This window comes from Liolophura sinensis, chromosome 10 (assembly GCF_032854445.1).
Source record: "Liolophura sinensis isolate JHLJ2023 chromosome 10, CUHK_Ljap_v2, whole genome shotgun sequence".
Classification (NCBI taxonomy): domain Eukaryota; kingdom Metazoa; phylum Mollusca; class Polyplacophora; order Chitonida; family Chitonidae; genus Liolophura; species Liolophura sinensis.
In genome coordinates this window covers 24,930,633-24,947,227 of record NC_088304.1, presented here as the reverse complement: position 1 = coordinate 24,947,227, position 16,595 = coordinate 24,930,633, and the positions used below count along the sequence as shown (strand labels likewise).

Here is a 16,595-nt window from a genome sequence, read left to right as displayed (position 1 = left end):
TGGACACGGGACAAAAACCATTATTACCCGGAGTCGCTCCTGCCAGCTGAATGCACGTATCATTTGCAGTATTTATGGGAAGAGTTCAATGTTCTGTTCATGACAGCTGGTTTCAGTATTTTGTGCTTAAGATTTTGCGTGTCATTCTTGTATATTCACGTGTCTCTTATGTCATCTGTGATAAAATCAGATTGGTGGCTGACGTTGCATAGTCATTTTACTGAAATCAAAATAGTGTTTGAGCTCATCTCACATGTATGTGTATATGTATTTGTATTATAGAATATAGTGTTTAATAACAATAGAATAAATCAACAATAAAGAAAAAATGAATTGGAAAGATTGTCAGATTGTGAGAACATTTCATTCTGCCAAGGGGGAAAAGTAAAAAAAAAAATGGTTTGTGGTAAATTTAAAGTTGAAATAACCTAGTGTATATCTAATGAACAGAATATGGAATATGGTCTCTGTTAAAAGACTTACTAGTCTGTTTTTTATGGTACAAATGCTCAAGTGCCATCATATGCAGGTGAAAACTGGCTTTTAAGCGCAGCCTAGGCAATAAATAAATATAGGCTCATAATTAGCGTACGTGAGAAGGTCTGCCATCAACCTACGGATGGTCGTGGGTTTCCTGCGGACTCCGTACGGTTTAAACCCACCATAATGCTGGCCGTCGTATGAGTGGAATATTCTTGAGTACGGCATAAAACACCAATCAGATAAATAATTAAATCATAATTGTCTGATATGCAAGAAAGGTATAATTGTTAATACTTCTCCCATAGCTCATGAGAGTTTAATATTTCTGTAAGTTAGAAAAAAAAATTACACAGTGCTAAAGGCTTTAGAGTCTCGGTATGGAAGACTGATAATCATATACATTCATGAAGTCATGTTAATACTTGAGTGGTGCTAAAAAGCTCACCTGTGTGACTTAATGAATCTAATCGCTTGTATTTAGACCTGGTCAGGTATGAGGTCAAGGGGGTGGACTTGGTGTCGGACTTCTGCAGAAGTAAACATGGTAATAGTCTTCTGACTCAGGGGTTTAATGATTTCAGAGACATGTAGAATTTATGACTCTGGCCATGTGGGTCACGAAGCTATTAAATACACTAGTGAGCAAGAAACGTCATCCAAATTTACTGCAACTTGTTTAGAAGTCTAGTCCTTACTTCAGGTGTTAAAAACATCGATAACACACACAAATATCAGGATAAACGTTATCAAATAAACGTTCTTTCAAAAATATGTTTATAATAATATATGTTAACTTCATAATGTGTGCACTGAACAAGGCATTCTTGTGGATATACAACTTCTTGGTTTATTAACGTGACGTTTTGATGTAGTTACTAACGTCGTTATCAAGTGAAGTGTTAATAAACCAAGAAGTTGTATACACATAAGAATGCCTTGTTCAGTGTACTTTCGACCCGACTTCTAAATATCACTCAAACAAGTTATAATGTGTGGACACTTCAGAGACTGTGGAGGGAGGGTGCACAAGTCTTAGAAGTCCTCCCTAACCTTGCACGGCGTGGGGACCAGATCAGAAGGCTTCTGTCATGTTGCGTGTGTCCGTTGACAAGCGCCACACCCATGTGGCTATTCAGCAGGCTCTGTTGGTATTTGTGGAATTTCTACCTGACTTGGTCCAAAAGTTAAGCCCTGTCTTTACCAGGGTTATTTACACCTGCCCGAGATATGCCAGTCAAAGTCTAAGCTGATAGACCAAGCGTTGAAAACAGAGAAAAGGTGTATAAAGGGGCGTTAGGTGGATAGAGCGATCTGAAAAGACTGCCTCAGGTGATGGAACCTGCATGTACTTTTGTGAGGCTACTCATTGGATTTTTACGTTATACATGTAGCTCTGGATTTTCCCACTCTCACGGCATGCGTTGCATTAGTGACAATAATCTCATTGACCACACTCAGGTGGCTGTTAGAGGCAGCATAGCGTTCATTGCAAGTGGCAATCTTCCACCAGTAGTTTGTGCGTATCTGTGTCACATGTGGGGAGAATTTATCAGCAACTTGCCAAATGGCATTGGTTATGCCGGGCTGTTCAGTTTTCTCCATTATGAAATTAACTGCTATTGTCAACATTAGTCCACATTTTGGAGTGTGCTATTGAGCAACAATCAAATAGATAATTAAATAGGTCAGAATTTAATTCAAGTTGGAAGTGCTGAATTTATGAACATTATCTTTTCCAAAATCTCAAAACAATATCACTGAAATATCGCTACTTTGGCACAAAGCCATAATTATTCATTCATGTACAAATAAAAAAAAAAACAAAAAAAAAAAAAACAGCTGTGACATGGATATTTAGTTACTTAGAACTCGCTTGTTTTGAAAATTTGGTGTTCTGCACATCTGTATATCAGCTGCATTGAGTATAAATACTGTCTTAACTCCCTGTTTGATGCATTTTCATTGGTCTGAGGATAATCAATCATAACCAGTAAGCTCCCTCTTTCGACCCACCACATATGCTATGACTGTCCACTGTTTACATCAAACTTCCCCTGTTTTGCCGGGGTTTACCTGAGGTGAGATGGCTTTTGACCTCTCATTCGGGTCATGCAGTGAAGACATGACCTGTACACCCACTCCTGTTGACACGGTGGGGGCGACTAAGTTGTGACCCGCGATGGCCCTGTGAGCCATTAAGAGTGACAAATGTTGTGTCCACTGCTATAATTACATCCTCATCAGTCCACTGGCCTGTTTGTTGAGGCGCAGTCAGTTTCCTTCAGGCATTTCAAACTCTCAGTCAACTCCCTAACGGACAACATTCCATATACTTCCAAACAGACTGTAAAGTTATGACCATGCATCGTTAACTGTTGTGATGGACATTTTTGGCAAACAGTTGCATACCGCCGCTCTTTTCAGGATTATTTTGACTTACACTGCATGGTTTTGTATTATGACAATAGGGATCTCCATACAAGACTAGTGCTTTATTAGAAATTTTACATCAGAGACCATTACCAAAGTGTTTTATTTATTGAATGTAAATGAAGCTTAATGAATGTATGAATTTGCTTTTTTTGTCACATTGTGTAAAAAAATGATGAAGTACATGTATGTCAAAGCCCCATTTTTTAAGATGTTGAAGGTTGAAAAATTTCTGAGAACAAATTAACATAAGACATTCAAGTCCTTGGTCAGTTTTTTTTTTGTAGACAACTTTGGGAATTTTTATTTTTGAAATTTTCAGTACATTCATTCTTGGACATAGTGTGTTGTTGTCCAGTCCTTTCACTCCTTCATGGTGCCTGTCCTGATAGTGAATATAAAAAAAAATTCACGAAAAAGTAATAGAAAAAAGGGTGTTATAATTTGCAATTTTTTCATTTTTTTTGCATTTTTGATCAGATGTCATACAAATATTTCTTAGATTCTTCAGTGACCTATTCTTAGTACAAGAACGCAGACACCACAGTGTATATGAATGTGTTTATGATGTATTTATGACATTTTTTAAAAATTTGTGTGATTTTTATAAGAGGTGGAAGAAGTACAGTTTGCAGATGACGTGGTAATGGATTCAAGGGAGATAACTCTAATGACACTAAGCTCAGCTTATGGCTGGCCTCCCTGTGTGAACGTGTTCACCTTAATGCAGAGTCCGTTGAATGAAGCTAAATTGAAAGCAATGCTGTAGTTCAAGTGCACATTGAGTGTGCCTATTTCCCAGAAAGTATTTATGTTATTTACCCTGGTCATGTATCTCTTCACCATATGTTGTCGTGGACTTTTAAATGACTGCACCTAATGACTTCTCGTCACGACTGAAAAATTTGTTGGTGAATGCCTGTGTGTCTCTTTGGAATCATTTTATTCTCAAATCTGTCAATTTCACCATTTTTGTATATGCAAAGAAACACAGAAATGTCAAATTTGTTTTATTTGAGATCCCAAACATCTGACCTCTTATTCCCCTAATCCATTTGGAGGGGTGAGGCTTTGTATGAGGGCCTTAAGTTTGTCAGTTACCTGTACTTGACAAGAACGGTTTATGAACTAAATGTAGTCACCCCAATTTGATTCACCCCTGACACTATAAACCATCATCAAAAGGTCCCTCGGAGCTATGTTATTCACCAATAAATCCATGTATTAGTTCAAAGAAAAGTACGTGCAATTTCACGTGTCTAATAATACATGGTTGAGTAGTGGGCAAAGTCCATTTTGAACGTTCTTAGAACTCATCAGTGTGAAGAAGCCAGATATGACTGCTTAATCCAGTCATCAAGTACTATATGCAAATCCTTGAAATCCATGTCAAGTATAATGTCAGTTCTTTGTTGCTGGTCTCATGGACTTTTGGAATTTATAGCTGTTACGATTAAGCCTGATAGACTTTATTTATCTTGGGTAGAACTGTACGGATGCAATTAAAAGTGCAGGGGAGACGTTCATGGTACAAGGAAAAGTGACTCTATCTCCGTCATTGATACTTCAGGTAAACTGTTCAGGTTTGAAATATCCAAAACAAATTTATTATGGTAGGATTTTCCAATCAGTGTGTAGCCTGATGTTTAGATATGAAATTCCCTCTTTTATGAAAAGAGGTGTAAAATTTTTTTATAAGAGTTTCTCAATTTCTGGGGTTTTCTTGATTGAAAAGAGGTGTAAAATTTTTTTATAAGAGTTTCTCAATTTCTGGGGTTTTTTTGATTGAAAAAAAAAACCACCTGTTAGATTCAGTTCAAAAGTCAAGAAGTTGTTGTATTTTCATTTACCTAATCATTACTTTTTAACTGAATGTAAAAGTGTGTATTTTGTCTTCCTGAACCTTTTGACTCTGTCTACAATAGCCTTTGTGCTCTTGCAATGTATTACCATCACAGGAGCTTGTCTCTTGTCAGTGCTAGCTTTACCTGGCGTTTCCACGAGCCTGCCGGGTCAGGCGTGTATACCGAGTCTATTTTGGGTGGGAACAAATTGAAACAGCATCATCTCCGTGGAAACTGGGCTCCTTGTCATTCTTCCGTGGTCCTTGTAACATATTTTCTTTGTTATCCTAACCTAGGAATCTATGGGATGCCAACAGACAGTCTTTATCACAAACCGAGGATCATGGCCTAGGCATCCTGGAATGATGTGGGACACCTATTGTCCTCTTTCAGAATGCTATCAAAGTATTCATCTCTAATCGGCAAGTTCCTGTATCAAATTATTTTAGAAATTAAGCATTTTTTTGTGTAGAAGTTTGACAATTATCCTGATTTTGTATGTATAAATACTGGTACAGTGACCTTAGTGTACTTTGCATTTTAATTGTCCAGTCCGTCCAATTTGAGGGTTTTTTTTCTTCTACAAATTGTTTACTTTACTATAGTGGCATATACATAAATGACACATGCCTTAGGTTCTTACGTGTGTGTTTAATAGCAGTACTCTGAAAGGCCGTATACATTGGTATGACATCTTGCAACTCCGAGGATGGGCTTTTCTGTTTGTGCGTGGCATAATCTTGTGAACATGGTGTATATAAGATTTCTCAAAATACCAGTGGTGTAAAACTGTTCTAATTTGGCACTTTCGTACCACCGTTGTTATGGTTGAATTAATTGGGAAGAACATTTCTTTATTTCTTTCATTTTTACTAAATTTAGCAAATTTTGGATTTAATTTTTTTTTCGTTTTGAAAAGGTTTGTCTTTTAAAAATGTGTTTTGGTGCCTTGTAAATCTGTATATAGACGTTACAAGCTGCCATCACAACCATTTTATGAAAGAATGTCAAATTATTAAGCTTTAAATTCAAAGTTTGTTCTAAATATAAAGCAGATTACTTTGGTGACAGAAATATTTGACTGACTTGACCAACATTTGTATTTAATTATGTTCATGAGAACAGGAAGTGGAGGAAGGGAATCCTGGACGTGACGTTTATTTGATTAGATGATACAGGATTGACACCTGCGGAGACAATATTGGGCGAGAGACTACCCCAGCTTCTCTCCCAGTGGGAGAGGACCAATCTAAACATGGGGCAGAGAAGCTAGCGACCTCATTTGTATAGTTGGAGACCCCGCACCCTTAAACCCAGTAAACAGCAATTGAATACAATAGAAATTGTTGCAAAGGTATATACATGTACAATCCTCCAGTAAAAAGGACGTTGATGTGATTGGGAACTTCAAAAAAGAACCAGATATTTCTTCTGACCATGCAGACATTTACCTTTCTGATTTACCTTTCTCAACTTTTAGTTCTTGAGTATGGCTTTAAGCAATGATTAATCCATGAGATTAAACCTTTTAAAGTAAATCGTATTGAAGTGTCAAACTGTAAACCAACTTAATGTGGGAAGCTTCACCCCTTCATAGGAGTATTTCACCCAAGCACTCTGGGTGTATTTTCCAAAAGAGCAAATTCCAAAGAACAAATGGAATATCAAGTTTGATGTAACTTTGAATTGTTCGTGTACAGTATACGTTACTGTTGATAAGGAAAGGTGGAAAATTCAGTTTTACGAAGTCTCCATGAATATAGTATTTTATTATTTACCATCATCAACACTGAATTATCCTGGTGGATCAAGGCATGGAGATGGGTCTGGGAAAGTGTCTTAGTCGGACACTGGCCTTAATGCTGTGTTAAAACGGAGTAGTGTTTTCTGATACATTGTTTGTGTCCCAAGCAGTACATTACTGGTGATCCTGTTGTCTGGACAAAATGACAGAAAACCAGACATGTTTTATTTGCAGAATTATATCAGATTACCTGGATTGTCCAGGCAGATGTGTCCACACTTTTGTTAAACACAGAGATTGGGTGTACTTTGAATTAAGCCCATGTTCTGACCAGAAGAGATCTGTTTCCTCCTGTCACCTCCCCACTCCCTCCAGAAAGGCCGTGGAAGTCCATGCGGTTTTATGGGCCACTATTTCTACAACACATCAATGCTCGACATAGCAAACTGAATATTTGTCTCAAATAATTGGATAGTTTTTATTAGTGATCGGCAGATTTTTGTCACGAACTTAGTGCTCTTGTTATTTATTTTATACTTTTCTATGTTAAATAGTGTTAATATGTCCTCCATACTGGGTAATTTTGGTAAGTGCTGGTCTTGCTAAGGCCGATTGACCCCTGACCAGTGTGGTCACAGGTTCAAATCCAGCTCATGCTGCATCAGCTGCAGGCAGTACCTTTGTCAAATACTGTATTTCACCTAAAGTTTGGCAGGGTGCGTAGTCTAAGCATCCTGCTGATTCACAAAGCTGTCACTTTCACATCTTCAGTATGTGCAAATAACACAAAAATATGGGAATAAACTTCTGACTCCTGAGGCCTTTTAGCAGGTTCAAAAAATGCCCTGGATCAGGCCCTGTTTAGTAGGTAAAAACTAAGTTCATGTCCATAAATGAAGCATGTAAAATATTTATTATTGAACAATTCTATCTCTATCATTTAAGAGCAACAGATGGCATTCGTTGCAAAATCTTCTGTAGTTTTTTTTTGGGACGAAAAGTCATGTCAGAGGTAAATTGGCTGGCTGTCGGTGCTCTGTTTGTATTCTGTATCAATGCGGTAAGATTCCAGTGTTTATCATCGACTTAAAGAGTTACCTTTCTGTAGATTTAGCTTTTTTTACGCAATCAACAGGATCTTTTGGGCAAACAGGAAATTAGTTCACGCTGGAAGATGTTTATATTTCGCCGACTGGTTGCCCGCGTGTCCGTGGATTCTGTAGGCTAGCTGTGTGAGCCATTCCATGTAATATTGGTCATGTGTGTTGGTTATTATGCCCTGTTAACAGGTGCAGCTGTATGGATGATTTTGTTGCAATTCTTAGCCCATATGGAATGTTGACATGCACATTTTAACATCTTGCCTATTTTTGGAGCATTATCACATCAATGTGGGGGAAAATATACCTGTCGTTTGTTCAAAGCTCTGAAATTGCCCGAGGAACATGAGATTGGTTGCTTTTCATTGATTTATTACATAAACGAAATTTGGAGTCATCAAAAATTATTTTATTAAACATTAACATCTTGGACTATTCTGTGTAGTTTGAATAGATTTTGAGTGTATTTACCTGTTAAGAAGTATTTGTGTGACAATGGGAATAAAACAATACCATCTCTCTCCGGAACGAAAAAATTACAAAGTATATCTTCTTATTTAAATGATATAATATTTTGTTAATTAAATGATATTATCTTACATGTAGGCAAATGATGCTGGGAAAAATAACTGATTGTTTTACTTAAATCAGAAAGTAATTTCTCCAAGACTTGCAAATTAAAAAAAAAATCTCATCAAAAGAAAAAAAACGTGTGCACCCATAATGCACTTTCTGTGTGATTAACAAATAAAAAGATCTCATTGATAAAAAAAGGTGATCTATAATCTATATTTTGAGACCAAATAATTACTTATACACCTTTAGAATGCATCGATTCGAAAGTGAGTTCAATAGAGCCGGAGTTTTTGAGGTGTGAGGGTTAGACTTTTGATTTGGCAAGCTGGCCAAGTGCACTTACCTGATGATTGCAGGAATTGTAGGAACTGGTCCCTGTGAAAACGGACGGACTTATTAAAGGTTTTGTACGTTCCCTGTTAAAATCTGACAGGAGAAGATTTGCATGTGTTAGAGGATTAAAAAGGGCTTACCTTGCCTGCCTGCCTGTCAGCCTGGCTGAAAGTGTATAGGTAAACCCATGCAGGCCTTAAGGATTGTGATGTGATGGCGGACTCACAAAGAATTACCACAAAAAAAGAAATAAAACTCGGTTGAACTACATTTGTTACCTATTTGTTACTACAAAGTTTAAAATTTTAATATGATGGGTAGGTTTTATTATGGCCTTGTGGTAGATCTACATTTGTCATCACAAAACACTGTAAAACATCTCCAAGTTGTAAATCCCTGGATTCAGACATAAAGCTTTTGAGATTTTGTCTAAAGGGATTTTATGTAATCAACCTCTTGCATTGTAATAAACAAATTTGTCAATGTAAATATACCCAGTTTTTTGAGGAATATCTTCTGTTAGTTTGTGAAAAATTGCACAACTTAGAAAGCATTGGTTGCCTAGGGCCAGGATCAAGAAGAAATGTGTCAAATTAGTGATTAAGCAATAGATGTTTTAAGCACTGATGAAGCACTCAAACTAGATGTTTTAAGCACTGATTAAGCCCTCAAAATACAGAGCTCTTCGTAAAAGTTGCCACATGCCTCTGGCGATCGGCACCTTCCTTTATAGTGGCACAGAAATTCACTGAGAAACAAAAGGTTTTTTATTCTTGATGTGTGTGTACATATATATATATATATCTATAGATACACACATGTACTTCTTTTTTATGTACATGGATATACTCCATTCCTTTGTTAACAGCTGTATTGTTTCCTGGTTTTAAAAAAAAAGCCGAGTAAAAACGTGGCTGTTTGTATAGCTCTGCTCTGCAAGCGGAGCACATGGCGTCATGGTTACGTTTTAAGAGACGTTGGCTTAACAACGACAACCATGTACTACATGACTGGGACAACAATGTTTGGTCGGCCATAAATCGAGAGAACAAAACTGCTATTAAAGGAAGAGAAGAAAATAATGCATCACAGTCTTGTAGGGGGCTTGTATTGCAAATGCAGTGTGAATTGTTCCTTTGTTTTGCCGTGATGTCATGGAAGTCTGTCTGATTTCACCTCAGCTTGCCCTCTCTCTCGTGGTTCTCTCTCTCTCATCTCTCGAGATTGCGCCTGCTTTGGTCTCAGTGATTTTCTGGCTTTACGAAGGATCAGTCAACTTTCACCTGTAGTCCACATCCTATTTTTACTCATCACTCTGACCAGCCAATCGAAGGACAGAGTTAATCTCTTCTCTGATGTGTTAATGCTGTATTTGACACTGTCAATCCTGTTCTGGGATACTGCTGGGAATTGCAGAGAATTTAACCTGAGGTGACACGGTGTGGGGGGTTTAACTGCTACCCTCGGGGTTGGTACACAGGGTTAATAGGAGCTGAGTAAAAATGAACTCTTCAGGTTTGTCACCTCAGGCATTGTCAGTTGTTTGGAAGTGTTGTATTCATGTACATGTAATATCAGTAGTGACTTTATCAGTCTACACAGAACAGTATCAGTAGTGACTTTATCAGTCTACACAGAACAGTATCAGCAGTGACTTTATCAGTCTACACGGAACAATATCAGTAGTGATTTTATCAGTCTAGACAGAACAGTATCATTAGTGATTTTATCACTCTTGACAGAACAGTATCAGTGTGGATTTTAACCATCTACACAGAACAATATCAGCAGTGATTTTAACAGTCTACACAGAACAATATCATTAGTGATTTTATCACTCTTGACAGAACAGTATCAGTGTGGATTTTAACCATCTACACAGAACAATATCAGCAGTGATTTTAAGTCTACACAGAACGATGTCAGTAGTGATTTTATCAGTCTACACAGAACAATATCAGTAGTGATTTTATCAGTCTACACAGAACAATATCAGTAGTGATTTTATCAGTCTACACAGAACAATATCAGTAGTGATTTTATCAGTCTAGACAGAACGATATCATTAGTGATTTTATCAGTCTACACAGAACAATATCAGTAGTGATTTTATCAGTCTACACAGAACAGTATCATTAGTGATTTTATCACTCTTGACAGAACAATATCAGTATGGATTTTAACCATCTACACCGAACAATATCAGCAGTGATTTTATCAGTCTACACAGAATGATATCATTAGTGATTTTATCAGTCTACACAGAACGATATCATTAGTGATTTTATCACTCTTGACAGAACAATATCAGTATGGATTTTAACCATCTACACAGAACAATATCAGCAGTGATTTTATCAGTCTACACAGAACAATATCAGTAGTGATTTTATCAGTCTACACAGAACAATATCAGTAGTGATTTTATCAGTCTACACAGAACAATATTAGTAGAGATTTTATCAGTCTACACAGAACAATATCAGTAGTGATTTTATCAGTCTACACAGAACAATATCAGCAGTGATTTTATCAGTCCACACAGAACAATATCAGTAGTGATTTTATCAGTCTACACAGAACAGTATCATTAGTGATTTTATCACTCTTGACAGAACAATATCAGTATGGATTTTAACCATCTACACAGAACAATATCAGCAGTGATTTTAACAGTCCTACACAGAACGATGTCAGTTGTGATTTTATCAGTCTACACAGTACAATGTCAGTAGTGATTTTATCAGTCTACACAGAACAATATCAGCAGTGATTTTAACAGTCTACACGGAACAATATCAGCAGTGATTTTATCAGTCTACACAGTACAATGTCAGTAGAGATTTTATCAGTCTACACAGAACAATATCAGTATGGATTTTAACGCTCTAAACAGAACAATATCAGCATTGGTTTTATCAGTCTACGTAGAACAATATCAGTGGAGATTTTGACAGTCTTGAGAAAATAAAGCCTTCAGAATATGCTTAAATAAGCACCTTGCAACCATGCGAAAAGGTTGAGGAATTAAAGTACCTGTAGTGGAATGCATATAAACATGATTGCCATCATATATAAGGGAAAATTCTAAAGCACAGTATTAAACATGAATCACATCAGTAAAGTTGATGTCCTTGACCTGAATGATAAATGCAGTTGTGAACTTTGAAATTTTGTGTTTTTGTTTTTTGTGAAAGTGTTTTATTTTCTCATGTACGCATTCATTCTGCATTTTATTCATTTTATGGGTTATCATGGGTCCCATGTGAAGTTTGGAAGTAAGTACATTGTAAGTTTATATGTCTTTTGAAATGTTATAGTGGTTATACTATAGATAAATAGTTCCTCAGGGCTTTGTTGGCTTACTAACAGCAGCCCTACATGTCCAAAATGGAGAAGAAACATCTGAAGTTAAGTTCCAAAAACATGCAGAAAAAATGGGTACACCTTACATGTATATATAAGGCCTCCTCTACACTCAACAGAAGAAAAAAATGACAATGTACTGTTAACTATAAAAAAAGAAATTAGGGGAAAACCAGCTCTTAACCCTGAATTCTTAGTTTATGCTCTCTACTGTACAGATTTTACCATTATATTTCTTTGTGTTTAAGAAAAAGAGCAAAACTAATTATCAGACATTTAGTATGTTTGCTTTCACTGTGGCTTTGAAATGGTTTGAGTTATTATGTCAGATATACAAGTACCATGTGTTTTGTTTATTTATTGGATTGGTGTTTTATGCCGTACTCAAGAATATGTCACTTATACGACAACGGCCAGCATTATGGTGGGAGGAAACTGGGCAGAGCCCAGACAAAATCTATGACCATGTGCAGGTTGCTGGCAGACCTTTCTACATACAGTCTGAGAGGAAGCCAGCATGAACTGGACTTGAACTCACATCGATTGCTTTGGTGAGAGGATCCTGGATCATTGCACCGCGTTGGCGTGCTAACCCCCTCGGCCACACCGTCTCTGTAGTTGTTGGTATGTAAAATTACATGTATGTCTCACTTCTTCATATTGGCCCTGCTTCAAAGTCAGGTTGCCCCCCACCTCATTCTTCACATTTGCCTCCGAGTCTGAATCACTCTGGCTATTTTCTGCCTGTACTGGGTGTGTATAATTTATCAGAATATTTCACTCATACAGTGGCAGTCGTGATTATGTTTGGAGGAAACCAGGCAGTATGTATATGAATCCAGGGCATACATGCATATGCTGTAAGGATGAGTGTCCAGGTGATGACTTGTACACATTCGTGTGTACCTGTGTCAGTTTTGTAAGCATTTGAACTTTTAACGTTTGACCAATTGGATCAATGTTTGTATGGACACAGGTACATGCTGCGGAAATTCGATACACAGCCCCGTTTTGTAACACCTTTAACCTTTATTAACCCCTAGGTGTTAGCTTGGGCTGTTTGTGGGTTTCACAGATGACTGCTGATGCGGATAGTTACCTGTCAGGTGAAGGCAATCAGTGATTGATTAGTTATTGGGGACAGATGTGAAAGACAGGGTCAGGGACAAAGGTAAATAGCTTACCTGTAATCAGGAAGAGTAAGTTGACATTGATGTGGACATGGCCCTTGAGGTGAAGGTAAAAGTCACATGTATCAACATGTGTACTCAAACAATTAATTAAAAAGTTCATTCCCAACTGGACTACCTGTTATTTATTACAAATATTGGGTAAATTTGTGATACATTTATATGAGGTACCAATCTGCCCATCACAATTGGTATAGCCGTTAATTTGCCAAAGCTCAGTGGTTTTACCCTGGGCACAAGTTTAATCCATATGTAAAACTTCTACGTCATACAAGGGAAAACTTCCGGCAAATAAATAAGAAAAGATAGCTGGTACAAGTATGAATTCTAAATTATGGTGCTCTAGAATTGACAAGGCATAGACATTAATCTTCTACTAGGAATTATTCAGATGTGTTAAGCATACAGGAGAGTAAAACTCACTTTGACTTGATTTGACTCTTGCATCAGGTCCTATTAAAATGCTCATATGTGTGAAATATCAACGGGATTGGACTGGACCTACTCTAGCCATCACAGGTATACAGGTGAATCTTCAAGTCGCACAGGGGGCCTCTATTTCAGTTCAGTTGGTTAGCACCCTAGCACAGCGTAATGACCTGGGAGTCTCTCACCAATGCGCATGCTGTGAGTTCAAGTCCGGCTCATTCTGGCTTCCTCGCGGGCCGTACGTGGGAAGGTCTGCCAGCAACCTGCGGATGGTCATGGGTTTCCCCGGGCTCTGCCCACTTTTCTCCCACCATAATGCTGGCCGTTGCCTGATAAGTGAAATATTCTTGAGTACGGTGTAAAACACCAATCAAATAAATAAATAGGTCTTAGGATGTTCAATATAATGTTTAAAAGATTATAACAAGTATTGCTGAAAAAAATTATTATTTAAAGTTTGAGTTCATGGCTGTTTTGGGCCTCAGTTACAGATGGATTTATTGTTTGATATCTTGAAATGAAACACGCTTGTATTGATACCTATTTTAATAAAGAATTTACCAAAAATTCACTCAGTTTTAATTTTTTTGAAAATATGAACAAAACAAAACAAAACTCTGGTTTCTCAGTAAACTGGACCTTGTTAAAAGTGGTAGTTTATGAATGATGTCTATTGTTTTTAATCCTGACTCGAAACATTTTGATAAGACATCTCCCGAAGAAATCACTCTGCAGTGGTAGACGTTCATTTGTAGTAAATGAATGCAAGTTGTCTTGATAATGATATGTAGCTGTGAGCTGAGCTAAGCAGAGCAGTCTCTGATCTTTTAAACATGCAAATACATCACAGGGCTTCGACTTTCTCACGGGCTGTTGGGTCGCAGTTTACCTGTGGCTGTTCTCAAATGCACAGGTAACTGTTGATTGATAGCATTTTAACAGTTGGGCTAGAAGTAAATGAGGCATTCCTGAATTGATTTTTTTTTTCTCTATTTCTGTGTGATGTTTGTACGCCAGATGTTGAACTTTGTAACAAAGTAAGATACTATTTTATCTGGATCACAGAGTTTGGTGATTTTCAGGCTGCAGAAATTTACAGCTCACTGGTGTGTAGACACTATTCCAATTGCAGGGAATAAAAACCTGTTTTGTACCTGAATGAATGTTTCAAAGAGAAAAATGTTAACAATGTCTGGCAGCCTGCCGTATATTATGTCTCAGACGATGATTGGTGTCAGGGATTAGCTCATCGTGTCTACAAATAATACTACAGTTATTTCAACCTGCCAAAAAAAAAAAAAAAAAAAGAAGAAGCAGCTGTGAAAAAAAAAATGGCTGGCAAATATTTGCTTAAGTGGTTTTATATGAAAATGAGGCCAGGGTAGGCGGATGTGAACGTACGTGTACATAAGGCTTATGTATCATAGCTAATACATGTGTTGTCGGAGTGTAATGATCGAGACACTATCTAACGGTGCGAATAAACCGATGTGAGTCTTTTGAGGAAAATGGTGTCACCATAGAACACCCAGAGGCATATTTATAGGCCCGTCTGAATGCATGCGTGCACGGACCTACTTTTGACACAATACTGTTTACGTGTTGGCCAAGCTTTTAGTATATATCTCCGTGTGTTATTCTCCTGAGTTTCTGGAGCATTCAGTCAAGACATGTTTATAGTCACTGCACAAAAGTACAGCATTGATATTCAGGTTTTGTATGCACTTTTCTCGTGGGCACTAAACTGGTATGGCCAGTAAAGCAGTCATTATTTGGCGTAGAAGTGTTAATAAAATCTTCATAAGTATTTTATGACATGTTAATCAAAATTTGCCTGAAGCACGTCTATCAGATTTTTATTTTTCAATGTTTTCTTGAGGAGGATTGTTCTTTAATACTCATCTGATACTTTTTTGCAACAGTGACTGAGAGTTTTTTCAGTAAGTTTTTTAATACATACACTTGTATAGGAACTCTATGTTTAATTTTTATTGTTGTCCCCTGTGGTACACAGGGTTAAGTATGCGCGATACATTTTCAGCTAAATCTTCTGTTAGAATGAGAGTACATGGAGACAAATTTGCTAGTATCAGTGATTTATTTATTTGATTAGTGTTTTATGCCATACTCAAGAAAATTTCACAGCTGCCAGCAGTATGGTGGGAGGAAACCAGGTAGAGCCCGGGGGAAACCCACGACTATCCGTAGGTTGCTGGTAGACCTTCCCACATACAGCTGGAGAGGATGCCAGCATGAGCTGGACTTCAACTCACAACGAGCTAATATTAGTGAATACTTTCAGTCATCAGCATCTTGAGAATACCAAATAGTCAGTGTGATTTGTTCAGTTTACTTGTTGTTTGTAGTTGTATATTCACAGAGTGTTTAAGTACACATATTATAATTACATTTGGCCAATATAAATGAGGTTCTACTATATATTGTATGTATAAATATATGGAAAGATGGAACAGAAGGAAGTTGTGTTCAGGTGATGTTTTGCATTGAAGACAGAGCCGGAAAAGGATAATAGAAGTTTCCTCATGACAGACAGGAACGGAAGTGGATGATAATAGGTTTGATTGAGAGATGATATGCGAGAAGAGATATGGTTAGAGAGAGAGACAGGGTTTATTTGCTTGAGTGCTGTTAGGGCAAGGATCTGTATGTGCAGTGTCCAACCCCATTGAGCTAGTTGTGAGCGAGAAAGAGCATAGCTAGTCTGCCTGGGCCACTACTCACAACACAGCCAGCCACCACCAGAGAGAGACAGCAGTCAGTTCACACGCAAGCTCTGTCGCGGACGGACGTCTGCGTCAGCTCTCAAGACAGCAGACAAGAGGGGGCTAGCCGCATCGTCAGTGTGTCGCAGTCGGATGCTGCACCCAGACGCTGCTGTCTTGTCATTTTTCCATGGAGCTGGGCAATCTCGTGTCGTTAGGCAGAATTTGGGTGTTAGCTGTGTAAATCAGCGCCAGTGATATAGACAATATTGCACCAATCTGGTAGCGCTTCCCCGGTTTACCTGGTACCCGTTGCTCAGGACTGTGCATGGGGTACGACTGAAGTCACCTTGCACACAATTGACAGCCTTGATGCA

The 16,595-nt window shown here is 37.7% G+C and overlaps 1 protein-coding gene across 4 annotated transcripts in view; it reads left to right on the top strand.

The window, feature by feature from the left end:
- Positions 1–16,595, top strand: part of LOC135476839 (protein phosphatase Slingshot homolog 1-like) — a 78,295-nt gene that overhangs the window by 21,813 nt on the left and 39,887 nt on the right. The window lies entirely within an intron of this gene.